Source organism: Gorilla gorilla, chromosome 1 (assembly GCF_029281585.2).
Source record: "Gorilla gorilla gorilla isolate KB3781 chromosome 1, NHGRI_mGorGor1-v2.1_pri, whole genome shotgun sequence".
Taxonomy (NCBI): Eukaryota; Metazoa; Chordata; class Mammalia; order Primates; family Hominidae; genus Gorilla; species Gorilla gorilla.
In genome coordinates, this window is record NC_073224.2 from 122,062,473 (window position 1) to 122,087,098 (window position 24,626).

Here is a 24,626-nt window from a genome sequence, read left to right on the forward strand (position 1 = left end):
CCTTAAATATCAACTATTTATGTGAGTAGTCATCAAGTGTCTGGTTTGTGATGACTTTTGCACTGTTTTGTCACTATCTGGTGGCTTACAGGAAACCTCCCATTCTACGTGGTCGAAGAAAGAAGAAGTGACACCTTGATGTTTTTCTCAGAAGCTATGGTTGGGGACCTCCCCCTGAAAGCATGCAGATAATTAGTCATCTTGGAGACTCTTTTTTAGTACAAGGTAGTCACAGGAAGGCCATGTGAGTACGGAAAGTTATGAGGCTTTGATTCTAATCCCAGTGCACCTTCAAAATGTCTGTGGGATCTTAGGAAAAATCACACTTTCTGAGTCCCAGTTCTCTCAGATGTAATAAGAGAAGGTAGATAGAATGCTACCTAAGGGATTTTTTTTTTTGTCCTGACATTTTGTGATTTTTTTTTCACACAAAAATAGAGGATGATATTTTGTGAGTTTAGTATAACCACAAAACTTACAGATCTGCAGAACTTTAGTCTATATCCTCATCACCTTCCTATAGAGCCATGAGGAGATTCTTCTAACAACTCAATGTCTCTTCCTAGGTCAGTCTTTCTGGAGTGGTCCTTGGGCCTTTCAATACCCGAGTGGTCCTTCTAAAAGATACAACTAATGCCTTTTTCCCTTAAAAAAGTCTTAATTGGAAACGATTTACCACTTTTCCTCTTAACTATGGGTGGCATTTTTCTATTTCTTCACATGTCTAGTAATTTTTTTTTTTTTTTTTTTGAGACAGAGTCTTGCACTGTCGCTAGGCTGGAGTTCAGTGGCACGATCTTGGCTCACTGCAACCTCCACCTCCCAGGTTCAAGTGATTCTCCTACCTCAGCCTCCCGAGTAGCTGGGACTACAGGCATGCACTACCATGCCCAGCTAATTTTTGTATTTTTAGTAGATACAGGGTTTGTACAATTTTTGTATTTTTAGTAGATACAGGGTTTCACCATGTTGGCCAGGATGGTCTCGATCTCTTGACCTTGTGATCTGCCCACCTCGGCTCCCAAAGTACTGAGATGACAGGTGTGGGCCACCGCACCCGGCCTGTCCAGTAATTTTTTATCGTGTGCTAGATTTTGGTGGATGATACTTTGTAGGGAGCCTGGATTTTCTTGTCTTCCTTTAAACGGTGGTGAGCTTTGTTCTAGCAGACAGTTAAACTACTAGCACATCTTTTTGGTCCTGTTAGGCTTGGTTTTATTCTTTGTTAGGGCAGGTCTATTTCTGTTTTGAACTTAGTCTTAGGGCACGCCTCTTAACCCTAGAATGTGTTCCCTACTTTTAAAGTGTGGTCTTTCTTGTATCACCACTGAAATCCTGAAGTGCTCAGTGAGGTTTCTCCACTCTGCCTGGAACTCTAGAGTCTCCAATATTGCATCATCTCTAGAATTACTGTCCGCTCTCAGCTCTGCAACTGGTGATCTTTGCTAAGCAATGGTCTCACCCAGTACATATATACTTTAACCATGGATCAAGAATACTTATCCAGATTTCTGCCCCCATCCCCTAAAACACGTACACCATGTGCAGTTCCCTCTTCCTTCTTTCCCTGCCCCACACATCCCAGCTGCTTCAGCAGCCCAGAACTTCTCTTCTGCCACCTCAGTTCAGCTTGAGCTCTACCTCAAGAGCTCAAGGAAAGAAAACCTCCCTAGACAGAAAGCCAGGTTGATCATGTGACTTACCTTGTATGTTTCTCTTCTCTCAAAAATCACGGGGCCCTGCACTACCTGCCATCCAGTGCTTGAAAACATCATCTCATGTATCTTGTTTGATTTTATGATTGTTTTTGACAGAAGGGCAAGTCTAGTACTAGTTAGTCTGTCATCCATTGAGAACTAAATCCCCATATTTCACAGCAAGAAGTTTGTACATAACATCTAAAACTGAATATTTTTATTTTTTGAGACAAGGTCTCACTCTGTTGCCCAGGCTGGAGTGCAGTGGCACAAACATAGCTCACTGCAAACTCAACCTCCCTGGCTCAAGCAAGTCCTCCCACTTCAGCCTTCTGAGTAGCTGGGACTACAGGTACAGGCATGTGCCACCATGCCAGCTAATTTTTGACACGATCTCACCACGTTGCCCAGGCTGGTCTTGAACTCCCGGGCTCAGGTGATCCTCCCATCTTGGTCCCCCAAAGTGCTGGGATTACAGGCAGGAGCCAACACACCCAGCTAAAGCTGAATAATTAAGAAACAACCATATAGGCACATTTTCAATATATACAGGTAATCTGTAGACAATCCAATGCCAGAAATAGTCAAAAGTAATTCTGTCTACTTTGCAATGGGACTGGCTGGGGTGAGGGATGGGGCTGGGTTCAACTGCTTTTTTAAGAAAAAGTCCTTCTGTACAATTTGATTTTCTAAATCATGTGTAGGTATTATCCACTCTTGTTTATCTCTGTATAAAGCCCAACCAAACTCTTCAGTTTAGCATACAAGGCCCCTCACCCACTTCGTCCCTGCACTTCAAATTCCTCAACAGTGAACCTCTCCCCCTTTCCTTGACATGCCATGCTCATGGCAGGATGCCTTGGCTCTGCTTCGTTGACCCTACCCATTTATCTCATCATTTAGATCCCGAGGCCTTTCTCCTCATCGTGCTTTGGCCCTTGAGGGCAGTGGGAGCCCCGTGTTGGTGCTTGGCAGACGGCGTGCCAGGAGCGCTGCCGCCTTTCCATGTCTCTCTTAGTCATGTCACCTAAGAAATGGAGTGCATTTCCTCCATAAAGGAAATGGAGTGCATTTCCTCTCCATTTGTCAGCCTGGCTTGCTGGGTCTCACACATTCACTGCATTTTCTCATGGATAATCTAAGAAACAAAAACTGCTCAGTAGTCTACCTAATTCACAATGCATCTTCCTGGTAGAATAATCAAAATGAAATTTTAAAAAGTGAGAGTGGCAAAAAGTATACTTGATAAAATATTGTTTTTTAACCAAAAGATGTGTAAAATAATAAGATTCTAGGCTATATTGATTTATATAAAATTTGACCCAGGAAAGTCAAAGTTGGTAGAATTAAAGGCCTATGTACATCTATCACCATTAAAAAAGCTTTATTCAGTACAATTTGGTGTGAACAAAACAAACAGATCAACCAGTGAAACTGGTACTATACAATGCCAAAGGAAAGAAAAGAATAGATGGCAAAAATAATTCTGATAACATAAAAGTGAAAGTCAAAAAAATAGGAAACTATTGAATTGCCTTGCATTAGAAAATTGATGAAGGAAATAAATTGGCTCAACAGAATTTATGCTGAAAAATATTTTCTTAACAGGAAAATATCCCCAGGATGAAGATGATGGGTTTGTAACACCCACTGTGTTCTTCTATTTCTCTGCATTTTTGTTCAAGGCCATCCTTTTGTCTAGAAGATGCTCTTCTGACTTGGCCTCCTCCCAACTTCTACTCACCCCTTGGTGAACTCGTGTCATCTCCTCTATGAAGACTTCCCTGCAACCCAAGGCACCTTCTCTGTACCTTCTTTGCACTCCCACTATCCCTTGCACATCTTTTATGTGGCTTGACTGTGTTGTATTTTTTGTTTTTTTCGAGATACAACTTCCCTCTGTGGCCCAGGCTGGAGTGCAGTGGTGTGATCATAGCTCACTGCAGCCTCGCACTTGTGGGCTCAAGTGATCCTCCTGCCTCAGCCTCTAAAGTACTGGGATCACAGATGTGAGCCACTGTGCCTGGCTGATTGTGTTGTATTAAACATGCATCTGTCTATGAGCTTGAACTCTTCCATGTATCTTGATGTATTTGGTTTTTGATCACCAGTATCCAGCAGATTTTTTGGTTCAATACACATTTGTTCAATATGAGTAAGTTTTGTAAGAGGGGAGAAGAGGAGATGCACAAAGGTGACTAAGATATAGCTCCTGTCCTCAAGAAGTGCGTTATCTGGCAAGCAGATGGCCAAGGGAAGTTTTAAAAATGGCCACAGTGGGAGGCCATGAGAGGCCCTGTACCCAGGGACAGTGAGCTCAGAGCTGGCTGAGGGAATCTAGGATTTCTTTCTTAAAAAATACAGTGGGAAGTTGGCCAGATGCAGTGGCTTATGCCTGTAATCCCAGCACTTTGGGAGGCTGAGGTAGGAAGATCACTTGAGGCCAAGCATTTGAGACCAGTCCGGGCAACATAGAGAGACCCCCCACATCTATGTGAGCATGGTGGTGTGTGTCTGAAGGCTTAACTATTTGGGGTCCTGGCAGGTTGAGTCTGCAGTGAGCCATGATCATCACTGAACTCCAGTCTGGGCAACAGAGCAAGACCCTGTCTCAAAAAAACAAAAAAAAAAAAAAAAAAAAGAAAGAAAGAAAGAAAAGAAAAAAATGGTTTTTCCCTTGCATTATAACTTTTAAAAAATGAAAAATTTAGACAAAATAGAAAATCACTCATATTTCTATCACATAATGTAACTATTTTTTTAAACTTCTTTCTCTGTAAGTTTTGGGGATTGAAAAAAACTTTTTATTTTGAAATGATTATAAATTCACAGAAAGCTGCAAGAACAGTACAGAGATGTCCTGTGTACCCTTCACTCAATTTTCCCCAATGGTGACATCTTACATGTGTATAATACAGCCTCAAAGCCAGGGAAATGACATTGGTCCAATCCCCAGATCTTATTCAGATTCCACCAGTTTTACATGATAGAGCTTTTTGCTAACAGAGTTATAATGGGCTTATATGTGTGGTCCATATCTTATTTCTTGAATTAACTTTATCTCATGCAGCTTTTTAAACATTATTGCATAAATCATTTATAAGGTCTACATAATGAACATTCACCCACCTCAAGTAGCAGTTGGCTAAGTTTGTCCCCCCTTTCTGATGTTTCCATTACTTCCAGTTACACTGTTAGGAACAATGCTTCTGTATTTTATATTCTTCTTATATACATCTATGTTTTATATTCTTAGAATAAATTATCTAAAGAAGAAAGGAAGGAGATACAGGATGATAAATGCTTAACGGGGCTATGTAATACTTTTTTCTTAAGATAGGAAAGAATTAAACATACATTGGTTTTGGGTCTGACCAAGTACAGAGGGAGCAGTGGAAGATACAGGGGAGAGGTCTTCTGACTGGAAAACACATAGGAGGGGATGGGGACATGGGAGGCTGAGAGCATTCATGTCCTCAATTTTTTACCCTTCCCTGTCTGCAAGCCCTTTGCCGTGTAACTTTGGAGTTCTTCCCATAAAAGCACAGTATTTATTTCCCTACTCTGCAGGGCTTGCTTTGGCATGCAGAATGAAGCAAAGGGTCAGTGTGCCAGTTCTGAGCCTAGGCCTCAAGGGGCATTGAGCGTTTCCAGGGCTCTCTCTTGAGCCTCTGTCATAGATGTGAAAATGCACCCGAGCCAGCCTGTTGGAGGTGAGAGACCAGGGAGCAGTGCGGGATCTCCCCAGCTGCCTCTGCCAAGGGTGGCCTAGATCAGCCAACAGCCCGCAGCCCCTCACACGTGATGTGTCCAGCCCAAATCAGCAAAGCTGCCTGACTGACCCGAAGCACAGAAGTGGTAAAGTTTATTATTGTAAGTCATTGAGGTACAGATGACTTTTTACCTGGGAACTTTGCAGCAGAAGCTGACTGATACATGGTGCTCAGGATAGAGGTAGAGGGAAAGAAGGAAAAGAGGTTTCAGATCTAGGTAAGTCCAGGCATTACAGAAAGAGCTGCTTTTCTGTGGATGTGGTTGTGTTCTTTGCAAAGACTATTTCTTTTCTGCCTCTGATGGTGGGTGGGCGGAGGATGACCATGCATCTTAAATGAGCCACTTAAACTGAGGAATTAAACTCTTTTTTTTTTTTTTAAGATGGAGTCTTGTTCTGTCACCCATGCTGGAGTGCAGTGGTGTGATCACAGCTCACTGCAAGCTCCACCTCCCAGGTTCAAGCAATTCTCCTGTCTCAGCCTCCCGAGTGTTTGGGACTATAGGCATGCGCCACCACACTCAGCTAATTTCTGTATTTTTAGTAGAGACAGGGTTTCACCATATTGATCAGGCTGGTCTCAACCTCTTGACCTCAGGTGATCCGTCTGCCTCGGCCTCCCAAAGTGCTGGGATTACAGGCGTGAGCCACCACGCCTAGCTAGGAATTAAACTCTTAAAGTTTTCTGTCTCAGCTACCAGGGCCAAGATGTAAGAAAAGGGAAGTTAGACTTTTGTTTAAAGAAAGCATGAGACAGGCCACCCTATGAACCAGGGCTGCCATAGACAGTGATGCAGGCTGTGCCCTGCACAAGGGCTCCTGGCCAGGGGCAGTGTGAGATGCATTCAGTGCAATGAAGCATGGATAGGAAGAACATGTCTGCATCAAAGTGCAACTTATACTCTGTGTACCAAAAAGAGTTTCACTGATAAGAATGAGGGGAAAATAGCACCTACAATTAGATACAGAATTTCCTCAGTATCAAAAAGCTAAGTTGTTTCTTTTCTGAAGCCCTTGATATACAATAAAAATAAATCTTATGCCCCACAGATAACGCTGGTTTAGTTTCGGTATCTTGGTGCCACCAGGAGCTGCATGCTCTCTTTTTGAAATGATGATAGTAGGTAAAAAGTAAGGAGTCTCTCCTGTTTCTCTTTACAGGATGGTTTTCCTGCTCTGTTAAGTGGCGCTCATCCTTCAGCTCCACACTCAAGGGGCAAGGACTCCTGTGGTTAAATATTCTGAGATCAATGCCACAGAGGGAAGCCACTCAAAGGGAAAGTCTTGGGCCTCTGGGTGTGGGGCAGGACTTTCTCGAGTTCCCATGAGTCAGAGAGTCTCAGGAAGGGAAGGATCAGCAGAGTCATTCGGACCACCCTTTCATTTAACAAATGAGGAAAAAGAAGCCAGAGGGGGAAGGGACTGGCCCAGGGTCACGTAGCTCATAAACGACACAGCGGCAATGAAAACCCAGAGACTTTTACTTCTCTCCCTTCATTCTTTTTCTCCCATTCTCATCAAACCCGAAGAACAGGAATGGATGGTTGTTATAATACTGGGCCAGGAGGAGAGGCTTTAAATCAGAGTCCAAGGCAAAGTCCCTTTCAGAAAGCTCTGCTGGCCTGAGAGCCTTCCTCAGTGCTTTGCCCACGTGGCACCTCATGCCTCAGTGTACTCTGGTTATATCTCAGGTCCCCCTGACCAGGAGAAATCTCCTGGAACAGTCAGAGGCAGGTCACACCTGAGGCCGAACGCCCTGGGCCCAGGGTTAGGATTCACAGAATTGCGTGCTGAAACCTCCCAACAGTGGTTGAACTCTGGGTTCTGACACATGAGTGGATCAGGACCGACTGGGTCTAGATTTCTAAAATGCCTTCTGAAATGCTGCTTTTCCAGCAGTGGCAGAGAGCAGGGTGAGCAGTGGGGACAATATAGGGAGGGGAAGACTGTGCTCTCAGACACCAGGACAGCCAGCCCAAATACACACCAGAGCCTGGGCCTGGTGGGTTCTAGTCCTGCCCTGTGTAACTTGCTGTGCAGCTTTGGGCAGATCCCCTCCCCTATCTGGTCCATGGCCTCCCAATCTGTGACATGAAGGCGTGGACCGGATGGTCACTGAGGCCCCTCCCAGCTTGGCCATATGTCCAGGCTTGAACCATGTGTAGACTCAAAGCAATTAGCCAAGAAGAGGAGTCTCCAGACACTTCCTCTTGCTCCACCCTGCCTCTGTGTCTGGTTCCTCTCCTGGCATTTTCTATTTTCTGCTCTGTCTGGACAGAAGGGCTTGCTTGGCTCTGTCTGTCTTCCAGCCTTCCCTAGGAAATTGTCTTTGCTTGGAGCACAATGACGCACAGGGGTGCCCCCTGCCGCTCAGCTCTGTGCCATGGGCTCCCAAGGGCTACAGAACAATGGGGTGGAGGGGGAGCCTTTGGGTCAAAGTCTTGGGCAGCTGCCAGGCAGAAGGGAAGGGTAGAGGCTGGCCCTGGTGCAGGGTCACAGAGCTCTCCCTTCTCTCTCTGCACTTTCTCCTTGGCCTGGGTAAGCAGAAGGTCCTGGATGCTGCAGCCACAGAGGTGGGAGGCAGAACAGCAGGGACCTGAGAAGGATAGGAGTGACTCTTCAAGAATGAGGTCTGGAGACCAGAGCAGGAAGCCCTCAGAATAGAGAGAACATGGGCAAGGTGGTCAGCAGGCTGGTGGGCAGCCCCGCTCAGATCCCTCCCCTAGAGCAGAATGGTTACAAAACCTGGGTATGGGGGCCTATTCTGGAGTGGCCTGGCCCAAACAGCAAGTTGTTGTGAACCCCCATATTTTAATTTAAAAATCCAGTGCCTGTCACATGATGGACGCTCAGTAAATGTTTACTGAATTAATGTGAATCCTGCATTCTACTGCATCATCTGTATAATTCCTGATTTTCGAGCTCTTGAGGGCTTCTCGTACCCCCAGCTCACTGCCTTGTACCCTCTGAGAAGCAGGGCTGGGATGGAGAGAGTTCTGCATGTGTTGTCGGGCACCCTGAGCCATCGCTGGGCCAAGCCATTGTACCTGCCAGGGCTCTGGTTTTCCCATCTGTGAGACAGGATAGAGAGGCAGGACCGCAGGCCTCAGCCAGCTCGGGAATGGCAACTGCTGGCACTCCAGCGTGCATCAGTATGTCTGAGATAGCCGGCGAACGGAGCACTGGGGCAATGTTTGAAGGGAAACTGAACCTCACTAGGGTGAAGCTTGTGCCAAAGCAGCAGGAAAGCGTGTTCCATACTCTGTGCCACCTCTGATTGTGTCTTGAATATTCCATGCTTTTATGTTTCTGGGTATGACCAGAAGCTTGGAAAAAGTTCCTTGCATTGTGACCCATATGTATATCTGTGTTTAAAAAAATGCTGAAGTCTGCATCATGCTTTTCAGATTTGTTAATTCATTTGATTATTCATTCGTTTATTCATTCATTCAAAAAACATTCATTGAACACCACAATGTGGCAGATGGTAGGGTCCCTCACTGGGAGGAGACACTCAGTGAAATAAACAGACAATTACACTGCAATGCACAAAGTGCTATAATGATGGCATGAACAAAGTGTTTAGGATGGTTTGCAATGGCACTCACCTTTTCCTCTGGAGCACAGAGTATGTCCATGTGCTCATCACCATCACTCTCTGAAGAGGGGACAGTGTCTATGGAGGAGGACCCTGAGGCTCAGAGAGGTTAAGTGACTCACACAAGATCACACAGTCCTTATCTTCTGATGCTAAACCCAGTGCTCAAGGGATTACTTTGTATGTTACCCCACAGCTATGGATATAATGTTATGACTCGCCTCCTTTTGGGGTTCTTTTAGTGAATCACTATTGCTTTATTAAGTCTCTTTTGTCCTGCTAAAAAAAAAATTTGTAAAACTATCTGCTTGACCACTTTCTTTATGAAACTGGTCAGTCTGATGGGCTTGTGTTAACCTTTAAGAAAATGAAAATATTTTAAGATTTTCTTTTTTGGCCCTATCTTGGGCTGGACAGTCATTCCCATCTCTTCCCTCCACAGAGAGCCATGGTGTTTAGACCATCCAGGAGAAACCTCCCTAGGTTTGTGAGCTGTTGGGATCATTGTTACCACTGTGGGTCCCTTCTCAGCCTCCTATGTATCAAACTGACTTTGCTTTCCTTTCAACCTTCCAGAAATTAGACCCACAAAACATAGAGATGGGTCACATAAGTCAAAACGGAGGCAGAGGCTGGTGAAACCCTTTACCCTCTGACAACAGTGTTCTTCGGGATTCTTGAGAACAGGTGAACACATTTGAATTGAGCCCTGACTATTCTGTGACTCTGTCCCTGTCCTTGAACCTCTCTGAGCTTCCATGAGCTCATCTGTCATAGAGATATATCAACAGTCACACAGATCACAAAAAGATGCCAGGGTTTACAAAGCAATTTGTAAAAAGTGACCTCCTTGATGAATGGAGGGTGCCCAGCAGGCTTCTTTAGGGTGTGTGAGCAAGGCAGCATGAATATTGGAAAGAGTCTGGACTTTGAAGTGAGAAGATCCAACTTCAGACTCTGAAGCTGCCTTTTATGAGCTATGTGACTTTGAGCAAGTTTCCAACAGCCCTAAGACTCAGCAGCAAAACTAGGATGATGATGGCACCTTCCCCATCCACCTTACCCCCAAGTTGTTAAGAGAATAAAAGCAGCTGAAGCCCTGCTAACCAGGCAATCTGGGCTGCATGCTGGTCAGTGCCAGGACCAGGGTTGAGTTTCTCCTTCAGCAACCGCAGTCCTCCCAGAGGATGGGAGTCTTGTGTGCTTCAGACAATAAGATCCTGCCAAGACAAGAAAAGGAAGCTGACAATTTCTCCGTTCTTTCAGCTGTCTCTCGAGCTCCCTCCACAGGCCCACATCACCCCACTAGCCTTCTACACTCCCAAAACACTTTTCAGAAGGGCTTGTCTCCCTTCCTTCTGGCACAGCACCAATGCTCTGTCTAGTCCGGAGGTGGACTTGCTGCTTCACACTCTAGAAAATGCGGGGCTGTTGAGTGACAGTGGCACCCACCACGGGAGTCCCACTTTTTTACCCTACAAAGCTTATCTGGGCGGATGCCAGGTTCCTAGGTTTGGGTTCCCTCCACTATGAGGGGCTCAGCCCACTTGGAGTCAAAAGGAAACAGCCCAGCTACCGACTTGCATAGGAGACCCTCTGGGAAGGTTTGCTGGTGGAAAGACCATCTCTGGCTGCTCCTCGAGTGTTGCCGGGGTGTACTCTGCTCTGCCTGCAGGCCTCCCCAGCCCAGGAGGACCCATTCCACCTGTTGGAGATTTGCTGGCTACCTCCAGGTGGCCAACGAGGGTGTGGCAACTTCACAAATAAGGAAAACCAGGATAAGAGGCAATGTTTGCCTCTGTGAAACAAGTTTGCGATAGTTTTGTGATAATTCTGATTAGGCTGTTCCAAAACCATTGTTTTGCCAACAGCAGCTCTCCTCCATTTTTTTCTTTCTTTCTTTTTTTCTTTTTAGAAATCAAAGGCCATGACTGTTCACCTTTCCTTTGAAGTATTATGTCTATTTGCTTATTTGATTCAGATAGGTTGAGAACCATATGGCTCTCCTTTTTAAGTAAAATTTTCCTTCTTTAAGCCACCGATCCATAGGAAACAAACATCTGTGGAATAAAACAAAGTACCCCATACAATGAATATTGACTAAATAGAAAATAGGCATTCGTATTTGAACGCAAGATACATAAGTTATATCAGTAATCATTGACCATAAGCTGACTGTCAACATAACCTGAGGTGGTAAATGCTCCACCAGTGCTCAGGTTGTCTCCAGAAATTCCATCAGGTCTTCTAGGAAGATGGCATTTTCTGTGTGGTATAACCATTCTTAAAAATATTTAACATAAGTACCCACATAATGTTTTTCTGACATATATTGCAAAAATAATTTTGGGAGAAAATCCATAAGCATGTCACATAATATTATACAGAATACAGTTGAGAAAAGTTGCCTACAAGAGCAAAAGCAAAGGCAGATTTTGTGGGTTCCAGGTACCAGGGTACACATCTAGCCCAGCTTAGGACAGTGGAAGACAGTCAGAAATGTCCAGACCCCTGCCAAATTATTGAAGACTTGAGCTCTGAGGGTCTGCAAACCTGTGGAAGATGTCCCCTTCCACTGGAGGGAATGACAAGGCCAGAGCAATCAGTTCAAGCAGCTCCCCACACTTCGGGTTTCTGCCTATAATTCAAACCACAGGAGAGGCACGACTTCACTTTTTCTCTTTCCTCACTTTTGTTCTCATCTGAGAGGGCACTGAAACCCTCAGCCTTCCTTCAGTCAGTCCGGTACAGAGCTGGACCTGACTCAAAAGGCTATCAGTCTGTCTCACACTACAACACCAAGGACAGCCACTGATTGAATACTTCAGTGACAAAGAACTCAGTGTTCTGGGCAACCATCTATTTTATTTTCACATCACTCAAAATAGTTGGTCCTTATATTGAGCTAAAATTGGCCTCCCTGAAATTTTAGCCGTTGGTTCCAATTTCTTTCTGGGAAGCTATGCAGAATACAGTGTATGCCTTCTTTCACATGACTGCCCTTACAAATAGATGAGGATAGGTCTCCCGCCAAAGCATCCAGTTCCTTCAACTTAGGGAAGAGTGTTTATTAGTGATCTGGGGGATTTGGGCCCCACTCCAGAATCCTATTAAAACTGTGGATCATCTCCCCAGAAAGATGCACACACATCTGCATACACCCCCTTTTGCAAACATCCTTCCCCTTCTGAGCCCACCCATGGATCTCTTTAAATGCCAATGGACCCTCGGTAGGCACTTTGCATTGGAACTCTAAAACCAGATGCCGGAGGTGGAAGGGAACTTAACGGCCCAATCTCCTCACTTCAGAGATAAGGACTCCGTCTGTAGGCACTTTGCTCCTGGCTTGCTGGCCCCAGCATCAGGCCTTGGCTGCAATCGAATGGTAGTAGAGCCTTCAGTAGTGCAGGGTAGCAAAAGAAGTATGAGAGCTGTTTTGGTGTTTCCTCCCCAAGTCGGGAGATCAATTAGTGCAACAACTCTGGCCTGTCTCCATCTCATTACTTGGGGCTTCCCCAGGGAAGGGAGTGACTGAACTTGCTTGCTGAATCTGGGCAGAACAAATCTGGTTTGCTTAGCTGCTTTCCACCTGCCTCCTTGGGAGTGAGTTTCCCCCTAACCCCTACAGGCCATGCGACTCCCCTCTTTCTCTTCATTCCTAAGTCTTACCTAGGCGGGACCCTCTGACTGAGATTTGTCCATAAAAATGTTGATCCTCTAGCTCCCATCAGCTGCTCCTTGGCTTTCCTTCTCAGTGTTTCCTGAACTCAATCAGAAGACAGGTGCTCTCCCCATCAGTCTCCTCTTAGAAATGTGGAATTGTGGCCAGGAGCGGTGGCTCACGCCTATAATCCCAGCACTTTGGGAGGCCAAGGTGGGTGGATCACCTGAGGTCAGGAGTTCGAGACCAGCCTGGCTAACATGGTGAAACCACATCTCTACTAAAAATACAAAAATTAGCCGGGCGTGGTGCCGGGCACCTGTAGTCCCAGCTACTCAGGAGGCTGAGGCAGGAGAATCGCTTGAACCCAGGAGGCGGAGGTTGCCGTGAGCCGAGATCACGCCACTGCCCTTCAACCTGAGCAACAGAGTGGGACTCTGTCTCAAAAAAGAAAAAAGAAAAAAAAAAAAGAAAGATGGAATTGTACAGGACACACTGTTTTGTAAGCTGCCTTAGAGATATTTTTTGCTGGCCGGGCGCGGTGGCTCACGCCTGTGATCCCAGCACTTTGGGAGGCTGAGGCAGGCAGATCACGAGGTCAGGAGATCAAGACCATCCTGGCTAATGCGGTGAAACCCCGTCTGTACTAAAAATACAAAAAATTAGCCAGGCATGGTGGCTGGCGCCCATAGTCCCAGCTACTCAGGAGGCTGAGGCAGGAGAATGGCGTGAACCCGGGAGGCGGAGCTTGCAGTGAGCCGAGATCGCGCCACTGCACTCCAGCCTGAGCGACAGAGCGAGACTCTGCCTCAAAAAAAAAAAAAAAAAAAAAAAGACAAATATTTTTTGCTTAACAATATACTGTGAATCTTCTCCATGTCATTAAATATTCTGGATTTTGGAGGAGATTCTAGAGGCAGAGAGGGAGAGAAAGAGATAGAGAGACACAGAGACACAGGAGACAGAGAGAAAAAGGAAGGATGTGAAGGAAGAAAGAGGAGGAGGAAGGACCGCAAAAGAAGAAAGATATAGAGACATAAGAGAGACAGACAGAAGTGAGGGCGAGAGAGAGGGAAGAATCTGGAGTCTGAGGGGAAGCTGAATCATAAATAGGAGGGGTGGGGAGGCAAGGATCAGAACAGCAGATGGGCTTTGGCCACTGGGTAGCTCAGGGATCTTTTGCTGCCCCTTCCACACACTGACAATTACCACACTTGCTGCATTCCCCAAGGGCCATCTTGAGGGGCTGCTCAGTCTCTGATAAGCCCAGAGGTGATGTGACTCCCTGGGGAGCAGCATGCATGGATGGCAAGTTGGCAGGGAAGTCAGATGCAGGCCAGCACTCCAGTGCCTCTCGTGTGACACAGCTTCTTGACCCTCTAGTGTCCTGGTTATCCTCCAGGGATGACAACTATTTTGGCAGTGACCTCATAGAATGTGATTTTTATCTTTAAGCGTCCATAGATTTCTCAACTTAAACTGTGTCATTTTTGTTTTACAAAAGTATTCTGCAAGTTACCCTGGCACCTCTTCTTCTTGAGACGGCTCCCCTATCCCAGGCCTTGTAACCCCAGCCTGGGGTGACTCTCTTCTTTGCTCTGTAGCACCCAGCCTCTCCTCTGTCACAGTTCTTATCACACTGCATTGAAATGATCTGAAAGCTCATTGCTGGCAGGGAGCTGGCATTATTCATCTCTGTCGCCCTGGAGCCCAGCTGGCAAATGATCTGATCAGGTGATTCTCAAACTGGGCCTAGCAGAGTCCCTGCACTTCCAAGGAGGTGGTATGTAAGGCGCCCCGGCAAAGGGAGGTGGTTTGGGGCACTGCTGGGGGGACCCCACGTCCCTAACCAGAGCACCTGTGCTTTTTCTGGTTATGTATTGAATTTCCAAGTGAGTTTTCACTTTCAAAAGAGTTTTCTTTTCTTTAAAACAAAAGTTTCAAGAATCACTAATCTCGTCTGTTTCCTTGGGTCATATGTATTGTATACATTCATGGGAAGTGCAGAGGAAAGTTTAATATCTGAGCACTAACCTGCTTTCTTCTTCCTTCTCTAGTCCCATTTTAGGGTTAACATTCCCACCTCCAACCCTCCCCTCTCATGGGGAAAAGGATTAGAAGAGGATTGAATACCGGTTGTAGAATGAAAATGTTGGTCCTCTGAAGAATTACATCAGTGACAAGAGGGGGATGTTTCTAAGGAACAGGGAATCCTTATGGCCAAATTACTTTACCTTTATTCTCTCAAGTCAAAACCAAACTGATGAATGTGTGTAAGTGCTATAGGTGACACCAGGGTGCACACTATATCGCCTGTCCTGGTACCTTTCAGTTAACTTGGGAAGGTAAGACTTACTACTTGAACAACCAGGATTGTAAATGTTTGTGAGGCAGGCTACAGCTGCAAAATTTCCCTGTACACTGTGCAAGTAAAAACAGAACTGCATGGTGGAAAGAATAACTCTGAGTCCCGATGCCTGGATTCTGGTCTCTGGGTCCAATTTACAACTGTGTGTTCTCAAATACGTTATTAACCCCTGAGTCTCAGATTCATTCCCAAACAGTTCTTTATTCTGATTATCAAATAAGATAGTATATGTGAACTGAACATCTTTTATAAACTATAAAGACCGGTTAGAAATGATTATTATTGGTGATAATGAACCTGAACCTGAAGATGGGGGTGGGACCATCTTATCATACCAGCAGCAGAGGGCCCCTTGTCCAGGAGAAAGGAGGCCTCAGGGATTTCAGAAATTTCCTTTGTCCGGTAGCTTTGGTCTTATTCTCCCCACTGAAAAGAAGTAGGTTCTCTTATTTATAACTCCAGAACTGTGGAATCTCTGGTCTGATTGACCTATGTAGATTGCACGTGCTGATAAGGAATGAAAATCCAAGCAAGCATGGACCAGCTTGGCCTCTTTCCAGTAAGGTCCTGCCGTGGGTTGGCGCTTAATTGCCCCTGGTGTCTATTATGGACTGGTTGCAGAGTGACCAATAGCTTAAATGGAGGAGTGTGCTGGGGGCTGGCACCAGCCAGACACCTTGGGTGGGACTGTGAGGGCCAAGGCTATTTCCTGATTAGAACACCCTCTTGTCCCCCACCAGCCCCTGACCCCTCCATCTCAGGGAAGCAGATAAACTGAGGTGCAAGGGTGACAAGAAGGTTGCTAAGCAGTTTGCAGCTGAACTGTGGAAGCAGAAGCAGACATGCAAAGGAAACCATGGCCCAGAGAAGTGACATGGCAGCTACAAAATGGCCAAACCCAAACTAGACCCATTCCTTCGGTTCTAAGTCCAGAATCCTTCCCATGGCATCCTCTGCTTTCACCTCTCCAAAGGGGACATGTATATTTGCTCTTCACACCCTGCCCTTCCTGCTCATTCATTCCCTTCTCTAAATGCTGAGGATGCCTTACCCAGGCTTCAGGATGATCACGTCTGTAATGTAAGTTACTAGAAAAAAGTGCTCACAGGCCATCAGTGTTGACTTACGTTATTTTTATAATTAAATATGTACATATATAAAACTAGGTATAAATTCCTAAACCATACAACTCTAAGACTAAAATAAATATACAGATTAAATATCATCCAACGATCACAACAATAAAGTTAAGTGTCTCTAATCTAACTTAATGAAGGAGGTGGTTTCGCTGAAAGATGATTGCCTCTCATAAAATGACAGCCATAGTTCAAGTTCTTCAGCATCCAGCTCGCCATGTACTATGTACTAGTCAGCTCCATTTTAATAACTGCAAAAGTGCGGTACAGTAATATCACGTGGCCTTCACATGGAACAAACTCATTATTTCTGTATTGCATCTGCCCCTGTGCTTTACTCAGTTGTTCGTGCCAATGAAAGTGCTGCTACTTATTGCCAAATGCCAAGGACAGGTTTGAAGTGCAGTCCTGAATTGTAAGATGTCATCTGGAATTCAGATAATGTTTATACTTTAACTTAGCATAGTAATGAGAACAATGAATATAAAGATTCTCCATGAAGAGCTCATGGATCCCTTAGAATATGTTTACAGGTGGCTGTTTTGTCCCGGGACTTTGGTGGAGAAAAAGAAAAGCTCTTTGTGAGATGGCAGGTGGGGATTTTGCTCCACACTGCTCCCTCATGGTGGCCTCCTCCTCAACCACACAGTCGCTAGTGTCTACCTACCCAGCATAGTTCTAGAGGCATGTCAGTCAGTGCCTAAGAGGGGAAGGGGAGAGAGGATAGCAACAGGGAATCTTGACATGGCTGGGCTGAGCGTCTTGGGCAACAGGATGAGAATGTGGGTGAGGTAACTTAGGTCTTGGTTAAGTCTGAGTTCTTTATCTCACATGCTCCTCCTTCTTTGCCTCCCACAGCCACTTCTACAGGTACCATGGCTATTGTTGAAAAGTGGCACAGTGTCAGTCCTTGAGGAGGAGTCTCAGACCCTGGGAGGGGGGATGTAGCCCCTCTCAGAGTCAGTGATTGGGACTCCCAAGGCAGAAGCAGCAAGTGGAGTGGGCCCACAGGAGGTGGGCTGCCCCTGGGCTCCCTCCGAAGCTGGAGACGGGATGCCTGCCCCAGGAGCAGGGTTTGGACTACAAGGCCATCTGGAGAGCTCAGGATTCTCCAGCCCCCATCTCTGCCCATGTTAAACTGTTGGCCTCGACCCTGGTAACGTCACCAGCATTCACAGTAGCTTCAGGAGGCTCTTTTCAAATACCTAAGGGCTGGAATCATAGGCTCTTCACTACTATGTCCCCTCTCAAGATAGCAAAATCCTACCCTTTCATAAAGACCCTGCTAAAATGCTGTTTGGAATCACACAGACCAGCATTCAAATCCAAATTCTACCACTTACTCATCGAGCCATGTTTCTTAATGCTTCTGGGTCTCTCTTACCATTAAAGTGAAAGGAATAGTGCCTTTTGCTCAGACTTACGGTGAGAACAAAATAAGATAAGGTTTTTAAGATGCACAACCCAATGCCTGGCACATGAGGCTTTTGATGATTATAAGGCCCTGGTGCCCTCCTCAGGGCCATGGCAGGTCACGTCCTTGTTGAGTCAAATACTTTTGAAACCCCCTGGATGTTTACAAGCTTCCATTCTAGGGCTCTCCAGGGCTAACCGCAACTAGCTATGGCCACACTGCTGGCTCCATGACCTTGCCTACACCAGTCACCATTCATTGGCCCTATCACTGGATCCTCAGAAGATGCTGCCACTCTTCCCTGAACAAGGACAGTCCTAGGTTTTATACCGTGACTTTCATTTTTTTCATTCAGAGGACTTTCCCATGCCCCGAGCTGCCTGTGTAAGCTGCGTATTTGGCCCCTCTCTGGTGTGTGTTATGCTCCAGCCTGGAGCTGTGGTGAAGCCAGGAGCTATTCTGAGATCTTTCCGCTATTTCAGGCTCTAGCTTAGACGTGGGGAGAGAATCCAGCACTCTCTGCCCATGTCTCAGCCACAACTTCCAAGACTGGTCCTTTTATGTTTCTGACACCCTCAGATCCAAAATAGCCCTGACCTGGAGGTGGTGCCTGGGACCAGCTGAGATGTAGCAGTGACGTGCACGTGCCATCCAGCTTGCAGCTAGGCTAGAGAGAGTTCTGGAAGAGTCAGGTCTTGGGGGGTGGGAAGAACTGAGCTCCAGAGAAGCAGCCAGGGTTACACCCTCACCCCACAAGCTGGCAGGCTTTTGGGGGCTGGGGGCCGCTCCATGTGGAGCAGCAGCTGCTTCCAGTCCTGGCCAGATAAAGGGGGAGTGCATTTTCTGCCTGCTGACTTCTCAGGTTGTATACATCTTCCTGGGCTAGCTAGCATTCATTCATCTATTCCACATATTACTGAGTGCCTGCTATATGCCAGTCACTGTTTAGGCTCTGGGGTATAACTGTGGTCAAAACAGACAAAAATCCTTGCTCTTGTGGAGCTTACAAGTAACAAAAATCATAATAAATAAATTGAATTGGCCAATCTAGCTTGCAAAGCACTTTTCCATGCCATTTCTTGGTAGAACATCCAATTGAATACTCCGTGCTAACACAATGTGTGTGGTTCTCTGCTTGGTTGTCCTCAGTTCATCTTTCCAGCAATCCCCTGAGTTAGACAGCACTCCATTTTACTGACAACGGAACAAAGACTCCAGAAGAGACAGTAAATTCTGTGAGGTCCACACAGCCAGGAAGTGAATCTTAACCCAAATATGTCTGACTTGAGGGCCCAAGCAAGATCTTAACCACTGTGCACAGAGAAGCTGGTGGCACCCACTTGCAAATATAGAGGCTCAGTGAGATGCAGAGTTTGGAGAAGGCAAGTTCGTCTGTTGTTCCAAGGAATGATGAAACTTCACAGGTAGAAGAAAGTTAACTTGGAGGTTGCCAAAGACAGGACTCCTTCTACCTCAGCCTGGGTGGATGAAGAACTGGACACTGCTGAAGCACTTTTGGGCTTTAGGGCACTTCCTGCATGTGGGGCAGCCAATACCAGGGCTGAACACTGTGATGACTTGATGGTCCTTCCTGTTTTAGAAGGAACTGTCTGCTCCAACCTGTCCACCTGGCAGGCCCCTCGGGGACTCCCTTCCTTCAAACAACCCTACGCAACTTGGCTCTGATTTGCTTCTTTGTCACCCCAGTAAACAGCATACCTCAGAGAGGGTGCGGCTGCCTCCTCTGCATTCTCACAGCTTCCAGCCGCACATTTGACACAGTGCTTATCTCCCTGTGTGGGAACATCCCTGCCTCATGCCTGCCTGTGCCACTCCACAGTACAGTGCTGGCACATGCGAGGTGCTCAGCCCATGGTTATTGAGTGGCTGATGAAGGAATGGATAATATCTAGCCATTTTCAGTTGCATGGAGAGACTGGGCCAGTTATTCTTTGGCTGCAGCTGCCTCAAAAAGAGAAATGGTCCTCTTTCCTCTTTCCTACAGTCTGGGTCATGATGTTAATGTGGCCTGTGGCTTTCAACAAATATTTGTGGCTTCAGAGTCTCCTTGTTTGAAGGCATTTCTGGAGGCTTTGGCTGGCACTATAATTCCTGAACTGACAATTGGTGTGAGATGGCTGGAGGCTGAAGGAAGCTGGGATGTTGTGGTGTCTTAATCGTAAACTGCCCAACCGCCAAATAAATGGATCATTTCTGGGAGGTCTAGAAGGACATACAATGAGATCCCTTAATGCCATGGAAGATGCCAGGACAATGCACATGTCCATGGTTCTCTGGCTGGGTCCTTCTTCTCTGAAGCTGCTGCTGTCCCAGAAGATCAACCTGTGACAATCCACAGCCTGCCTGTCATTTGGATGGCCCCTGCAATCAGCTCTACAGGAAGGCTTTTCTATGTTTTTCTAACTGCTTCTGTTATTAAAAGACCTACAGTGTCCCACAAGATTACTGTTCAAATGGCTCTCCAGGGACCCTCCCTTAGCATGGAACTTCTTGCCACAAAGGGAAAATAACCAAGCAAAAAATACCTATGGATTCCTCAACACCTGACTTTGGTTGGGTAATCTTTCTTTAAATCGCTATTCCTTCCCAACCCAATAAAATCCTATTTTTTATCTACAGTGCCTACTTTAGGTTAATTCCCATTTAACTTGTGGCCTGAGGGCTAAAAAAGGCAAACAGATTTTTTTTTTTTTTTTTTTTTTTTTTGGTTTAGAACGGAATTTTTAGAAAAACAATGTTTTAAGGCAGTGTATGCATTTTCCAGTTTCACAGTTGCTACCAGCCTCTGCCACATTGTACAGAGAGTGTGAGAAGCACTGCAGTGATTGCTGGTGTGGTGTGAGGCCAGACCTCATGGGTCTGAGTTCAGGAAGCTCCCTCTTACTAGCTGTGCACCTTGACCTCTCTGTACTCCAGCTTCATCTATAAAATGGGCATCATCGTTGTCATTATCATTATCATCATCATGGTACCTGTCTCACAGGTTTGTTGGGAGGATTAATACATCCAAGTGTTTAGGGTATACAGTGAATATTTATTTGGATGCCTGCTGTAAGCCAGGCCATATTAGGGACAGGGGATACATGAGGGAACAAAACAGACAAATCTCTGCCCTTATGGCACCTGTAGCCTGGTGGAGGCATGGGAGAGACAGATTATTTAGTAAGCATCGTGATAAATGCTACGGAAAAAGACGAAGCAGGAAAGTAAGGGGACAGTGCTTGGGTGCAGTTAAAATAGGGTGGTCAGGGGGGACTCACTGAGGAGATGACCCTCCAGGAAAGACTGGAGGGAGGTGAAGAGTGAGCCACCTGGAGAACCCAGGGAGGAAGAGTGTTGAGCCAGATGGAACAGCAGCCACAAAAGTTTCGAGACAGCCCATCACGTTGGAGAAAATGTCAACTATTTTATTGTGACCTGCGAGGTCCCCAAAGGCATTTGAGTTTATGACAGTGCTATCAACTTTTGTTGAAAGTGGCTGTGGAAACTGATCTTGTGACTCTGGTCTTGATTGGCTGAAGGCTGAGGGCATACAGAGAGAGCATGAGCAGTGCAAGAGAGACAGTCGAGAGTCAAGCATCTCCTCTTGAAGGCAGAGACCATGGCCCCCAGCCTGTGCTCGGCTGATACCATCTATAACTGTTAGTGCGTGTGTGTGTGTATGCTTGAAGGCAATCTTGTCCTGGCCTGCAGGGGCTGGAAGAGAGTCAAGAATAGTGATGGAGAGGGATGGGGTTGAAATAAATCAAAGACATCAGGAGGCTTTGTTTTAGGGCCCCATGTTTCTAGTGGTGCTGATGATTCTAGGCCAACAGTTGGTAGCTTTAAAGGGAGTTTTGTTTCCAGGTCATTAGAAGCAGTCAATTGGTTTAACTGCAAGGCCAGCTCCTAATTTGATGCACATCTAAGCAGATTGGAGACATTTTTGCCAGAGTTGCTATTTTAGCAGGCAACAATTTGTGTGCCCACCAGGAAACCAGGTTTGGTATGAAAATAGAGACTTCCCCTGGCATCTAACATTCAGGAGTCAGCAGTAGCTGGCTTTCTAACCGTGTTGCTTCTTGTGTGGAAAACAAGGCTGAAAAATGGGTGGGGAGAGAACGGTGGCTGCCAAGGACGTGTGCTATTTCCAGACACGAGGAAGAATAACACTCTGGTTGAGCTGTCAAGTAAAATGAGGATAACAACACCTGCCTCACGTGGTTATGGTCAGGATTACATGGGATGGCCTACATAAAAGTGCCAGGCACATCACAGGTGTAGGGAAATATCAGTTCCTTTCTTTGTCTCCTCTGGACCCCACAAGACAGCTCCCTGGAGACGATTTTCTCCCTTCCACTAAATCAGGATAGAGAAGAGGGTTTCCTCCCTGTGAGATGTAAGCCCTGGGGGGTAAAGTATGGAGAGAAGAAATCCAGCAGGAGACAACAGTGGGGTATGTGGAGTCCTTAGATAGGCCACTGTCTAAGGCAGGCAGCTGGACCCCATCCTGAGAATGAAACTGTCATGGGAGCTCCAGGTGGGTACAGCCACCCCAGCCCTCCTAGGGGTGCTCTCTGCCCACTGCTGGTTGGCCCCACCAAGCGCAGGCAGCACAGTGAAACCAGACACAGCACAGTCTCAAGTATGCAACTGCCAGGTATGACAATCACAAGTCACAGCTGGCAGGTGGATTGGTGTGATGGCTGCTCATGTTTTCTGATCTCTCAATTTTGTTCTTGTTTTCAAAAAGTAACCCATCAGGTTTAAGGTTCACACAACCTGTGTAACTTTGATTGCAAATACCAAGACCTCACCTCAATAAGCAAAACAAGGAATTTATTCGTCTAAGAATCCTAAGACATGTAGAACAACCAAGCCTCAAGGATGTGGCTAGAACAAGAGACTCAGATGCCACCTATTATTTTGTTCTGTTTATCTCTGCCTGTCCCTTCATCACTGCAATCCAGCTTTCTGGAAACATGACTGGCTATAGCTTCCCCTATGAGAGGGAGTCTGGCCTTGATTTCCTCAAGGTCCGGTTAAAAATTCCTGGGGAAGAAGTTCATTGGTTCAGCATGAGTCAGAGACCATCCCTGGGTCAGTTAGCTGAGGCCAGTGGGGTGGGGACATGCAAGAATCAGGACACTCTTGCCTTACTATGGGGCTGAGAGCAAGCAGGGTAGACAGTTCTATGGATGTCCACAGCTTGTATCTAACCTGGACATCAGATGTTTTACAAGTGTTAGTAGCCACCTAAGGGCTGATGTCACTGTCACTTCTTCAGCAGGGCACAACCCACATCTTTAGATGGCTGGAAAAAGATCCTGGGCTAGGAGGCTTCCTGGGGGAGAAAGGAGGTGTGGGGCTTCAGGTGCACAGGCAGCCTCCCCTTCAGGTGTCTTTTTACTCCTGTCCCTCCCAGTGTCCCACTCACACACCCCACTCTGTTGTGCCAGGTGTTCCTGTGGGTCGTCCTTGCAGAGTGAGCAGCAGAGCATTGGTGTGTGCTCGCATTTCAGACGCTTTGGCTGGCAGAGTTCTTTCCCTGTTATTCCATTCCCATGCCACCCTTCCTCCTCTACCAGCATGTCCTTCCTTGTGGAAAAATAGCTCTTCTAGTAGTAGAAACTGATCCTGGGTCTAAGGGCAAAAGGGGCAGAAGGGAGGTTTATTGGAATGATTCTGGAGTATCTCACAACCCAAGGGGGCTGTGGGAAGGTCAGAGCAGGGCCGCTGTAGGGCCTCTGTGGTGGGAGTTCACGAACTCCATGGTGCTGCTGATCACACGACTCAGCTTCCACTGAGTCAGGCCCCTTGCTGCTCAGAGCTATGCTTCTCCTTCCTGGGGAGGGAGTCGAGGGGCCCCAGTTTGGTCAGTTATGTGCCCTGGATCAGCCAGCTAGTGAGATGTCTGGCATATTAGATACCTGAAGTGAATAATTTTGTAACACCTCCCCAACAAAGTTATTTTCATTGATAATCATGAAATACAGTTAATGTATGCATCAGTATAGCTGATGATGATGCCAAGAAAGAAATGCAAACAGTGAAAAAACAATTTATTAAACTGTGTATATACAGTGATGCTAATAAAATATAAATAAACAATATGATACAAAATAATTATTACAGTATAATAAAGGGAAAAGTAATGAAATAATACTTTTATTACATTAATTTTTTGGAGAAAAAATAAATTTAGACTTGTGTATTGTTCTGTCACAGTAATGAATGATAATATATCACAATTTTCATTTTCAGGCTGTAACTTTTGCAAACTTGTAAATAATTTTATCAAAATTAATCTTTGCCTATTTATCCTCAATAGTCAATATAATAAGGTATGTCACTCTATCTTTGCTCATACTTCTTATTAATTTTAATTTAAAAAATTCATCTGAAGTAACATATAAGTAAATAGAAAAAGTTTTAAACAGAAGGATAAGTTTAGCAGAGACTCACAGAAATCTCATTTTACAAGAAGTTCTAGAAATTACAATGCCATCCATGTTTTCATGTCTCAGGGAATGAGTCTAGTAGCTTTCAAATGCTGACACAGTTGAAAAATTTCTAAAAAAATTAGAAAATTCATCGTTTAAAAAATTGTAATATCTCTTTTATATGTATCAAAACCCTTACTAAACAATGAGTTCTGGGTTGCAAAAGAGGATTTATTTTTTGCACTTCTCTATAAGTCTTTGTTCACAGTTAAACAAAAACACAAGTGCAGTCATATGTTTTATTACTATTAGTTAAAACTTCCAAAATTTTTGTTCTGCAAAAATTAGAGTTACGAACAACTTAACAGCAACCTCTCCCCACACCAAATAATCCCATTAAAAATGGGCAAAAGACCCAAGTAGACATTTCTCAAAAGAAGACATACAAATGGCCAACAGGTATTTGAAAAAATGTTCAACATCACTAATCATCAGGGAAATCTAAATCAAAACCACAATGAGACACCACCTCACCTC

General features: G+C 45.6%; 1 non-coding gene across 1 annotated transcript; it reads right to left on the bottom strand.

Annotated features, from left to right (window-relative positions):
* Positions 1-24,256: 24,256 nt before the first annotated feature.
* On the bottom strand, positions 24,257-24,378 carry LOC115932368 (small nucleolar RNA SNORA40). Its single transcript, XR_004068656.1, has one exon. It is a non-coding gene; the product is annotated as a small nucleolar RNA SNORA40 (small nucleolar RNA).
* Between the last annotated feature and the right edge of the window lie 248 nt (positions 24,379-24,626).